The sequence below is a fragment of the Helianthus annuus genome, chromosome 8 (assembly GCF_002127325.2).
Source record: "Helianthus annuus cultivar XRQ/B chromosome 8, HanXRQr2.0-SUNRISE, whole genome shotgun sequence".
NCBI classification, from domain to species: Eukaryota; Viridiplantae; Streptophyta; class Magnoliopsida; order Asterales; family Asteraceae; genus Helianthus; species Helianthus annuus.
The window spans coordinates 691,400-704,381 of NC_035440.2; the positions used below are offsets into that span (position 1 = coordinate 691,400).

General features: G+C 34.9%; 1 long non-coding RNA gene across 1 annotated transcript; it reads left to right on the top strand.

Annotated features, from left to right (window-relative positions):
• The first annotated feature begins 124 nt into the window (after window positions 1–124).
• LOC110870729 lies at window positions 125–7,050 on the top strand. Its single transcript, XR_002553205.2, has 3 exons — window positions 125–229; window positions 1,413–1,496; window positions 6,367–7,050. It is a non-coding gene; the product is annotated as an uncharacterized LOC110870729 (long non-coding RNA).
• Window positions 7,051–12,982: the final 5,932 nt, after the last annotated feature.

Sequence of the window (12,982 nt, forward strand, 5' to 3'; positions counted from 1 at the left end):
AATAACAAACAAAACTTCAAGGGCAAAAAGAGGGAAAGTTGAAAAGTGTTTTAATAATTAATACATAAAAAGAAAAGGGAAACCCCATTTGGGGCAGGTGTCTATGTCGACACACACACATAGTGTGTGTGTTATTGTGTGAACCAAAGGAAGAAGAAGAAGAGAAGAAATCTGAAATAGCATGGATAATCTATGAATTTAGGGGTGTTCATCACCTCCTAAGCATCAAGTAAGTATCTAATTCACCCCTTAAACCTTCTTGATTAGAGTACTTAGTGGGTTTTGACGAATCAACCCCAATTGGGTAAATTGGGGATGTTAGATGGTTGGATTTGTGTAAGCATGCACTAATTTAGTGTCAATTATGAGTTAATCATCTCAATTAGCAGTTTTATTGGAAGAACCCATGTTCAAGAACTTGGGGTTTTGATGGTTTATGGTTTAATATGAATGAGTGGATGAACTAGAGATTTTGTTCTGTTGATGTCTATGTGTGAATGGTACTTGTTGATTAGTACGAAGATTTGATGAATTATGTATGAACTTGGAAGATCGTGCATAAATTAGTTATACATTGTGCATTAAATGGTGTACGCACACCAAGTGTTTGATGAAATGCTTAGTATAAGCTAGTATGTGAAATTATATGTTAAACAATGGATGAACATGTGTAGAGTTTGATAATGACATAATTGATGATAATTAGGCATGAGAAGATGTATTGTAGAAGGATTTCATAAGAAGGTGTAGTTGATGGTATGATTGAGTACAATTATGCATTAGAACTTGTACTATATCCTTGAATGATGAGGTGCACAACATGTGTTGGACCAATTGCCTGTTGGTAATTTAGAAATGAATGTGCACTAAGTATATAACATATGAAGTTGCTAGTAAATAATGATGTTGTAATTATGTTAAATAGACTAACCTTGAATGTGGTTGTCAAATGTGAGATAATGAAAGCATTAGCATGTGAAAGTACGTGTTTGTGAATGTGTATGTGTATATAATTTAGTGATCATGTGGTTGTAAGATACTACATTATGAGTTTGAAATATATATAATGTCATTAGTATAGGCTAATATGATAACACGAATATATGAGGTTAAGTAGAAAGTTCATATGATAAACCTTTGACTTCTGAAAGTCAACTGTGCACAAGTAGCAAGGTTAGGCTTTTGTCACACTTGCAATGTTATAGAATGTCAAATGGTGCTTGTTATATCGATATGTGTTATATGTGATGACGTGATGAATTATATGATTTGAAAAGATATGATTGTGGGAATATGTCTTATGCTTGTTAGAATTGACTAATGAAAGTCAAATGTGAGATATGTATTTGATATAATCGTTAATATGTACAATCATGTATTCTAACAAGAATGTGATTGAGATGACATGAAAGTATAGGGATCATGTCGAGATGGAATCAAGCACGAAAGGCTAACGGGCCAAGATGAGGCAAGGAAGCGGATCACGGACACAAAAGGTAAGTGATTTCCGGAACACTTCTTATTTATAAATGAAGTTAAGGTGGTAAGTCTTTCGTTTGAAGGTACGAGCATCATTTAGGGTTACTATAGAGTATATTTACCCTTTGTTGACATTTATAACCCTCGAATTTACATACTTTCAAGGCTTGTCAAAATTAGTCCTTTATTTAATATCAATGCCACGTGTAATCAAATGACACGTGTTAACACATCATTGGATACAAAAATTCGAGGTGTTACAATTTCCCATTGGTGTAGAAATGACTAAAGCTTGATCCAATAGATAAGGCGTAATTTTAAGATGTCGGGCAATTAGTTGTGAGACTATCGAGTGGGTTGCCCCAGTATCAAATAACACATACAAGTCACGCTCACCCAAATAAATACTACCCGAAACAGTACCTAGTGAATCGATAAACAATAAGACACAAACGATTGTATGAAAGCCATAAACAACTAAGCAAGCAAAATAATAATACTAAAAGGAACATTTATCGGAGAAGGTACCTGGAGCATTAGCAGCTTCCCCTGCAATCAATGAGAAAACACGCCCTCCAGTAGTAGGTGGCACAGTAGCTCCCCTAGTGGCATCAGTTGGTCGGTTACCAGCCTTTGGGCACTCATTAATCTTATGCCCCATATCTCCACACTTAAGGCAAGCCCCAGTAAGTCGACGACAGATGCCTGGGTGACGCTTGTTGCAATGGTTACACACTGGAGGCTAGGTAGGGTTCGAGTTACCCCTCTGGTTTACGGGTTGAGCTTGGGTTGGTGGCTGGTAGGGTTTGATCTGACCCTGATTTTGGCTCCTTCCCTGCCATGGTCTATTATTCCTTCCCGATGTCCTATTCCCCATATTGTTTTGATTATTTCGAGTAGGTGCTTGAGACGACTCACTAGTGAACGGAGTGCGATACTCGTCTCTGCTTCTCTTCCTACTATTATTGGAAACACCCAAAAATTCTTTGTTCTCCATATCAACCTTTTTGGCAGCCTTAGCGGCCTCTGCAACAGTGGGGAACGTTGACTGGATCATTGCTCTACGTATCCGATCACAAACTGCCCATTGATATTTCTCTGCTTGTTCCTCTGGTGTTCCAGCAGCTGACCCAAGAAATCCAACTAGTCGATAAAATCGATCAGTGAAGTCAGAAAGTGGTTCGTCATTCCTCTGACGGATAATGTGATACTCTCGTGTGTACGAACTCTTATCCACGCTGTTAAAATATTTCTCATAGAAAATAGTACGAAAATCTGCCCAAGGTAAATTCTCCACAAATGGGTCTCCTCCTCTTTCCTCCAATACACCTTCCCACCAAGTTTGCGCATCTTCTTCGAGTTTATACGATGCTAACCTTGATTTAAATTCATCGCCAACTCCTAACGCCCGAAATATTTTCTCGGTATGAGCAATCCAATCCATTGCTATAATTGGAGTGGTTGCCTTTGTGAAAGATCTCGGTTTCTGTTTTATAAACTTATCAAGCCAATCCCCAATTACACCATTTGGGTTTGGGTTTGGATTAGGGTTCGGATTTGGATTTGGATTGGGATTAGGGTTCGGATTCGGGTCAGGACCACGTACGGCCTGAACAAGTGCAGGCAACATAGCAGTAAAGGCCAGAGTGATAGCAGCTACGATATTTGTATCAGGCTCATTTAGTCCACCACCATTACGACGACCAGAGTTGTGTGTCTCACGACGAGGAGGGATCTAAACAAAACACATTAAAAATTTAGATAAAACAAATAATAAGGACTAATCACATAACGGAATACCTAACCCAATGTCTACCCATTCCTCACGTGTCTTAATTATTTAGTTAATGGTTTCTACAGGATAGAGCCTAAGCTCTGATACCATAACTGTAACACCCCGCCCCGAGTAGGGCTGTCGTGTTACACAATTCGGTAATCAGAGATAATAAATAACTTAATTAAAACATAAATTTCATAGGTTTAAAAACAAAAAAACCCCAAAATGACATAACGGTCTCAACACAAAAACATAAGTGTCTAAATTTATTGAATATAAGGTTTTATTAAACTCCTTGTTCCAACTCTAGCTTTTTATTATAACTCTTCACACATTTCCCCGATTTCCCTGAGTACCTGTTTAAGACATAATAAAAGAAAACAACAAAAAGAAACGGTTGAGCTAAAAATTGTCCAGTAACGGAGAAACAATAGCACTAACACATAAATGATAGAAGCAAATACACTAAACACTTTAACGATACAAACAATACCATACGCTGAATGATCACTGATGAATACCATAAAGGTATATTAGAAATACCCATGTGAGCCACTAACAATAAACACTAACACTTTGTACATTAGCTGCAGTTCCAATGCACCATTATGTAGAGGGGATGTGGGCACTCACACCTATCTCACTACCACTAACACTTACACTTACACTCCTAGGATCGATCCATACGCCTCTTAATAATCAATAAGTGCAATCACTTAGCACACAATACAATATAGAGACGCCGTGGGCCTTTCGCACCACCACGGATGGTGCACGTCAACTGTGCCTATGATGACGCCCTATGTCCCCATAGGTGGATATGCTCGGGTATTGAGGTCAATAAAACGATTCACTCAAATCAAGGCAAATAAACTAAGGATACACTAAGGCTATATCACATCTAGCCAATGATCAATAATAAATAATAAAATTTGTGCGAACATGCGACAATGAGCAAAAAGAAAAAATGTAACCTATCGCATGCGTGTTAAAGGCAATAATTCAATACGAGATGTGTAACAATAAATCATAGAACGGTGACGATGGATACGACAATATTATAAAGCGAGTAAGCACTTTACGCTACGAGTGACAGACCGAATATCCGTGCACTATGAGAATAGAAAACAATATTATGCTAAAAACGAGAGACCACAAAATCCGTACCTTAAGCAATCTTCTATGATTATACCAACGATGCTAAATTCTTTCCAATCGTTTGCAAGAACCTATAAATATATTATTGAATTATTTACCTTTATTTATGTTGATGGTTCTCCTATAAGGAAAAAAAAAAAGAAAACCTTTGTGTAGTACTATAATTAGTGTGTATGGTAGGTTTATTAGCACATACATTTATTTTATATTCTTCTTATTAAGTATGTACATACGATGATGATTAGGATGGTGAGCTTTTAAGTGGTAGAAATATTAATAGCAAATATTAACCAGTTTACTTATTAATTTGCCTTTGTTAAAAATATATTTAATTATACAGCAGAACATGTTATATATATATATATATATAGGTAGAGGATCCTGTAAAAAGTGGGACTTTTGTGAGAAGTGTGAGAAATAATTTGGGAATGACAAGTGTCCTTTATCCTAATTAATTCAAAAGGGTATATTAGTAATTTGACATTTTTATCATTTAATTGATTTCCAAGAATAACTGCAAAAAAAAAAAAAAAAAAAAAAAAAAAAACTGCCGATGAGTTTTTTAAGGTTTGAATCGAATTTTGAATTAGGAGAAATTTTAGGAAACGTTATACATCTGATTGTTTTATATTCTTCATCATCTTTTAATCGCAACATCTTTTAATCATACATTGTTCATGGCGTGGTGTTATAAAAAACTGGAGACATTGACTATGATTCAAGTCATGGTGTTTTATCTGGAGACATTGTTCATGGCGTGGTGTTTTATCTATGACTTGAATCATACATTGTTCATGGCGTGGTGTTTTAAAAAACTGGAGACATTGACTATGATTCAAGTCATGGTGTTTTATCTATGACTTGAATCATAGATGTTTAAAACACCACGCCATGAACAATGTCTCCAGATAAAACACCATGACTTAAATCATAGTCATGGTGTTTTAAAATCTGGGAATGTTTTGTTTTGATAAAACACCACGCCATGAACAATGTCTCCAGATAAAACACCATGACTTGAATCATAGATGTTTAAAACACCACGCCATGAAAAATGTCTCCAGATAAAACACCATGACTTGAATCATAGTCAATTTTATCCAGTTGTTTTAAAACACCACGCCATGAATCTGATTACAGTTCTCTTTATGATAATGTATGACGAATAAACCAAAGACCTCCTACAATTAAGGTGAATCATTAATTCCTATATTTAAGGAAAAAGGAGTGAATGTAGGAGGTTTTGGTCGTGTATGATATGGTTACCATATTTCAAACATTGAAAAAGACACTATTGCCCTTCAATTTTACATAAGGTCCCTCTAATTAAAACACAATTTACATTTTTATACCCTATTGATCTCAACCATTAGATCAAATATCCAATGGTTTAAAACACTTCTTACCCTTCTTACATTTTAGACACTTTTTACCATATCCCTACCCTATATATATATATATATATATATATATATATATATAAAATAAACAAATTGCTACACTTAATAATTATTATGGCAAGGAATTTTGTTTACAGTAGATGTAGAAAGGCTAATGTGTATTAAAGTAAAACTTAGCTCATCAACCATTCATCAACCGTAGCATAGCCTAACTTAAAATAGGTTTATTTCTTTGATTTTATTACAATCTTTAATCATGTTCTTCATTAAGATGTCGAAAGACGAACAGAGTAAGCAAGTAGCACATTAACAAATTTAATTTTGTATAATATAGACTAGTATGATTTGGACCGGTGTTCGGCGGTAAAAGAGATTCAAAAATTTAGTACCATAGAAAATGACAGAGAAAAAAAAAAGCTAGGTTCATGTAAGTGTGTGAAAGTTTAGTTAGTATCTACTGTTACTATTTTATTCACCTTCTTACTTATTAATTTAATTAGTTAGTCAAAGATTAATGTTTTGATGATCTTATTTGTATTTCATTAAACATAGCCATGAAGGTGTTCAAAGGATAAAGGTTGTTGGTCGATACCTTATGTCGAAGGAAAAGCCAGCCGGTACGGTGAAGTAGGTTCAACAGAGATCTTTAGAGGACGAGTCGATGGTATGCAGTGGTGGCTCGGATTTATTGGTATGCAGTCGGTACAAACGTAGACAACCAAAAGAACCGAGCAGTGGCGGCTAGAAAAATACAACACGGGTCAAACCATGGAGCTACTATATGAGAGACTACGGAATTTAGAGAGAATCTTACCGACCTGATCAATGTGTAGAGGTGTTCAGCGGTTTTCTACAACGTCGAATCCCATGTTTAGCAAAACAAACAAGTTCAGTCGGTTCAAACAAATGGTCGGTGGTGTCTTCGTCTGCGCACTTGAAGATGAACAGAGGGATTGAAGATAGCGGATGGGGTAGCTTTTGAAAGGTTGCGTAAGGAGTGAAACAATGTGAATGAGGTCGATTAATAATGATAGTCTACCGTTTGGGAGGGATACGAAATCCCGCAGTATGCGTCGATGTAATCTTAGAAATAAATAGGACGCGTCAATTTGATCGGAAATTGGGAAAGGGTTGACTGATAATTACTGAAAAAGTTCGATTTCTTTACTCATTCCTTATTTAGTTTGTAATTTAGTATAATATAATATTTCCTTTTTTTTGTCGGTTCTCTAAAATCACCCCATAAATGAGTTCTACCAACTGTTAGCATGTTTTACTATCATCATTTTTAAGACATTCACATTATTATTATTATTATTATTATTATTATTATTATTATTATTATTATTATTATTATTATTATTCCTTAATTAATTCAGGGCTAGAAGTTAACCAACGTCCTAGATATTTGAATATCCGACATAATAATATGTCGCACTACTTATGACATTTATTTTATTAGGGTTTTGAAAGCTTCGTATATCACAATTCTATCCCCCTTATATGAAGGAATGAAATTAGTATGTGGATTGTGTGCCTGGCCAGTACGCAAGAAGCATATGGCGTTCGTGAGACCATGATAATTATCGTAGGTATCTCCTCTAGAATTGGGTAGTAGGTGGATATGTAGGTGAAAGAAATAGTAAGACTTTCAAGAGAATGAAAGTACTTTATAAGAATGAATGGTAAGAATGAAAATGTTCGAATCCGTAAGTGAAGTACGGATTAAACAAGTAAGAATGAATGGAAAGAATGAAAATTTTTGAATTCGTAAGTAAGTACGAATCAAACAAGTAAGAATGAAAGGAGGGAATGAAATGTATGGATGAAAAAAAATAAGCCCGTAGGTGAGTACGGATTAAACATGTATGAACACGCCTGGGTTTGATTGTAGCCAAATGATAAAAACGTGAATAAGAATATACGTACGGGTTGAGTTTCTGAAAAGTCAAAAGAAGATGATATGGTTAGTTAGAAAGCAAGTAATAGTAAAATAACATGAAAGGTTCGATATACTAACTGAACAAAACCGTTGAAAGTTGATGTCGTAATAAATATATATATGCATTGTGTGAAAGAATTATTGAATAAAGCTACGAAATACACATATTGGAAATTAACTCATGAGAGAGTTAGGATGAATGGCGGTTAAGACCCGGAAGAATGGCTCAAGTATAGACGAGAATGAAAGTTTCTTTTTCAAGAAAACTAGAACAATGAAAGGTTGTTTTTGTAAGCATATTTGATCTGGAGGTAAGTACAAGACATACTCCAAAATAGGTAAACAAAAAATAATTAGTGGCAGTTTGACCTAGAAAAGCCAAACAGAAGTTGGAAAATAGTTATTTTCAAATTGTGAGAGTACTACGTAAGTAATGAAATATAATGTAGTATGCCAAGTAAGTTAATGATTTGTGGAAGAATATAGGTGAATTAACACCGAAAAAAATGAATAACCGAATGGAAATGATATGCTAAGGAATGGTCATGTAGTGACTCGTTATGAACGAGTCAAACGAATGAAAATGATATGGTAAGGAACGGTCATGTATTGACCCAATATGAATGGGTCAAACGAACTAATGTTTTAAAAGAATCTAGAACGGACTAGTATGTAAACAAGATGATTTGATCAATGCCATATTTGACGGAATTTGAATGAAATGTGCAAATCATTAATTTTATAGATGAGGGAGGTAGAACTCTTGGTATGATAAAGCTAGTAGAGCTGGGAAGGGACGTGCACGAGCGGAAGCTCACCACACGGATGAATGAGATCACTCCGGGGATGGTATGGACTCAAGATGAAGATGGCCGATCCGTTCTGCGGGTCGTGGTATTGTGCCAAAACAACAAGGTTAGTAAATGGTTTAAGATGTGGGTGTTAGATAGAATGTTATGGGTTGAATAACCCCGTAACGTACGAACTAATGGTAGCACAAGTGTGACATGAATGAAGTGATGCAGAATATAACATAAAGGTGTACATAGTACATATAACTATAGCAAACATAGGATGATGCTCAATTCTCGAGGTACGTACAAAAAAAAGTAAGTATGAAATAGCAGTTATGTTGATGTAGCAAGGCCTTAGCTGAATGTTATGATATACGTGTGATCACATTACGACTTCTCGTGTGGCTATGAAAGAAATAAAGGGGAATATTAATAATGAACTATTGTGGTAAGCTCGTGATGAGGGCCGGTGTGACTAACGTAAGAATGAAGTATTAAGCATGATTTATGAGTAACATAGATGTAAGAAAACTCATTATGATCATTAAATGCATGAAAGTATATTTTTGCCTAATCTTTGAAGGTGGGGACAAAACCTTAGATTGAACCATGAATGCATTCTTTCCATAGTATGCATCTTGAATTTATTGAATAAATGGGTCTTTAGTAAAGATGTTTACTAGGGATTAGCGTTATGCAAGGATACGAAACCTAAAGGATATTTATGGTTTAGTGGAGATGAACAAGGTTTCGGGGACGAAACCCCTTTTAAGGGGGGTAGACTTGTAACGCCCCAAAACCCGAATGTTAAATTACAACCATGTTTTATTTTACACAATGTGATATGGGGTAACTAAGTTAGTTAACTTAGTTATATATGCTAGTTAAATAGTATGGAATGAAATTTTGTGAGTAACAAATAACAAACAAAACTTCAAGGGCAAAAAGAGGGCAAGTTGAAAAGTGTTTTAATTAATACATAAAAAGAAAATGGAAACCCATTTGGGGCAGATGTATATGTCGACACACACACATAGTGTGTGTATGTGTATGTTCTTGTGTGAACCAAAGGAAGAAGAAGGAGATGAGAAATCTGAAATAGCATGGATAATCTATGAATTTAGGGGTGTTCATCACCTCCTAAGCATCAAGTAAGTATCTAATTCACCCCTTAAACCTTCTTGATTAGAGTACTTGGTGGGTTTTGACGAATCAACCCCAATTGGGTAAATTTGGGATGTTAGATGGTTGGATTTGTGTATGCATGCACTAATTTAGTGTCAATTATGAGTTAATCATCTCAATTAGCAGTTTTATTGGAAGAACCCATGTTCAAGAACTTGGGGTTTTGATGGTTTATCGTTTAATATGAATGAGTGGATGAACTAGAGATTTTGTTATGTTGATGTCTATGTGTGATTGGTACTTGTTGATTAGTAAGAAGATTTGATGAATTATGTATGAACTTAGAAGATCGTGCATAAATTAGTTATACATTGTGCATTAAATGGTGTATGCACACCAAGTGTTTGATGAAATGCTTATTATAAGCTAGTATGTGAAATTATATGTTAAACAGTGGATGAACATGTGTAGAGTTTGATAATGACATAATTGATGATAATTAGGCATGAGAAGATGTATTATAGAAGGATTTCATAAGAAGGTGTAGTTGATGGTATGATTGAGTACAATTATGCATTAGAACTTGTACTCTATCCTTGAATGATGAGGTGCACAACATGTGTTGGACCAATTGCCTATTGGTAATTTAGAAATGAATGTGCACTAAGTATATAACATATGAACTTGCTAGTAAATAATGATGTTGTGATTATGTTAAATAGACAAACCTTGAATGTGGTTGTCAAATGTGAGATAATGAAAGCATTAGCATGTGAAAGTACGTGTTTGTGAATGTATAGGTGTATATAATTTAGTGATCATGTGGTTGTAAGATACTACATTATGAGTTTGAAATATATATGATGTCATTAGTATAGGCTAATATGATAACACGAATATATGAGGTTAAGTAGAAAGTTCATATGATAAACCGTTGACTTCTGAAAGTCAACTGTACAATGTTATAGAATGTCAAATGGTACGTTTTATATCGATATGTGTTATATGTGATGACATGATGAATTATGATTGTGGGAATATGCCTTATGCTTGTTAGAATTGACTAATGAAAGTCAAATGTGTGATATGTATTTGATATGATCGTTAATATGTACAATCATGTATGCTAACAAGAATGTGATTGCGATGACATGAAAGTATAGGGATCATGTCGAGATGGAATCAAGCACGAAAGGCTAACGGGCCAAGATGAGGCAAGGAGGCGGATCACGGACACATAAGGTAAGTGATTTCCGGAATCACTTCTTATTTATAAATGAAGTTAAGGTGGTAAGTCGTTGGTGGTCATCTATGTTTGGAATTACACGGTAGAAGCGAACGGGTCAAAATGTAGAAAGAAACATAGGGTGATGCGGTAGATGGTTTGATCGGGGTTAAGTAGTAAAAGGATATGGGGACTTGAATTATGGTCATGTTACTTCTTGGAAGCATGAAAAATGTGGAAGAAGGAAGTTTGGATATCTAACGGTTGTCTTGTTAAAATCAAAAAGGAAGAAGGTTTAGAGTGAAAGAATCCATCATAAGCTACAGAAGATCAGTCGTAGCTTATGGCCAAACAAACAAGGGGAAGCAACAGCAAGCTGTCGTAATCTACGGCCAGTGTTCACTCAACAGTTGAAATGTTCACTCAACAGTTGGAACGTTCACTCATTAGCAAGAATGTTCACTCAACAGTTGGAACGTTCACTGGTCAGCAAGAATGTTCACTCAACAGTTGGAACGTTCACTCATTAGCAAGAATGTTCACTCAACAGTTGGAATGTTCACTCATTAGCAAGAATGTTCACTCAACAATTGGAATGTTCACTCATTAGCAAGAATGTTCACTCAACAGTTAGAACGTTCACTGGTCAACAAGAATGTTCACTCAACAGTTGGAACGTTCACTCATTAGCAAGAATGTTCATTCAACAGTTGGAACGTTCACTCATTAGCAAGAATGTTCACTCAACAGTTGGAACGTTCACTCATCAGCAAGAATGTTCACTCAACAGTTGGAACATTCACTCATTAGCAAGAATGTTCACTCAACAGTTGAAACGTTCACTCGTCAGCAAGAATGTTCACTCAATAGTTGAAATGTTCATTTATCAGCAAGAATGTTCACTCATGAGCAAGAACATTCACTCAAAGTATGTGTGGGAAAGAAATAAGCTTGGAGATATGCATGTGTATAGATTTGCCTACATGTTAGTGACGGAATCCATAGGTAAGCATGAAGAGAAATGAACATGCATGTAAGTTTGTACGTATGAGACTTATTTATATGGATGTTTGTGACTAGTATATGTTAGTAAAAATTATATGGGAATGTAAGTGGTATGTAAGAGCTTGTATGAATGTATGTGTGCGTGTGTGTGTATAAATATACGTATGAGTGTGTATGCACGAAGTGGGATTGATTGTACACGAAAGAATAGGGCTCGTATACATGTATGCATGGCTACAATACGTTTGGGTATTAACGTTACTAATCAAGTGCTTTGAGAATGAAATGAAATGCAGGTATACCATTGTTTTCCTTATGAAGAATTAATGATTGGGATGCAAGATTGTACTTGGAATGATAATCGAAAGGATTAGCATGAGTAGAAAGAATGTGGCATGGTCATTTAATTATGTATGTTTAGATTATGAATGACGTCACCAAATATTAATGATGCGCATGTATGTGGTGATTGCAGGTTGCACGGACTTAACATCATTATGAAGTCTAAGAGGTTGAAGATCGAGTCAAAGAGCAAGGATTGTACGGGAAGAGCAGTCACATGACTTGTATTTATATATTACATTTGATGCGTTAATTAAGAATGAAGGTTGTAAATCTTTTCAAGAATGTGTTTGACATTTTAGAAATGAATCTCCAAGTATGTAATATAGATAAGAAAGAAGGAATTTTTGAGTCGGTATTTTCCGCTGCGTCTCTTTTGGTTAAAATGTGTTAGGGTATTACAGATTAAACAAATGTAATTTTGTATACTAAATACTAAAAACGTCGTATCTTAAAAAACCTGTGTATAATCGGGTTAAATAAATCTACCAAATAATAAAAAATTACATTCTTAAAAACCCTGTATATTACCCGTGTTGAATAGATCTAAAAAAGAGTTATATCTTTAAAAACCATGTGTATTACACAGATTAAATACATGTAATTTTGTTTACTAAATACTAAAAACGTCGTATCTTTAAAAAACCCGTGTATAGTCGGGTTGAAAAATCTATCAAATAATAAAAAAATTATATCCTAAATAAATTTAATTTCGTATATTAAATACTAAAAATG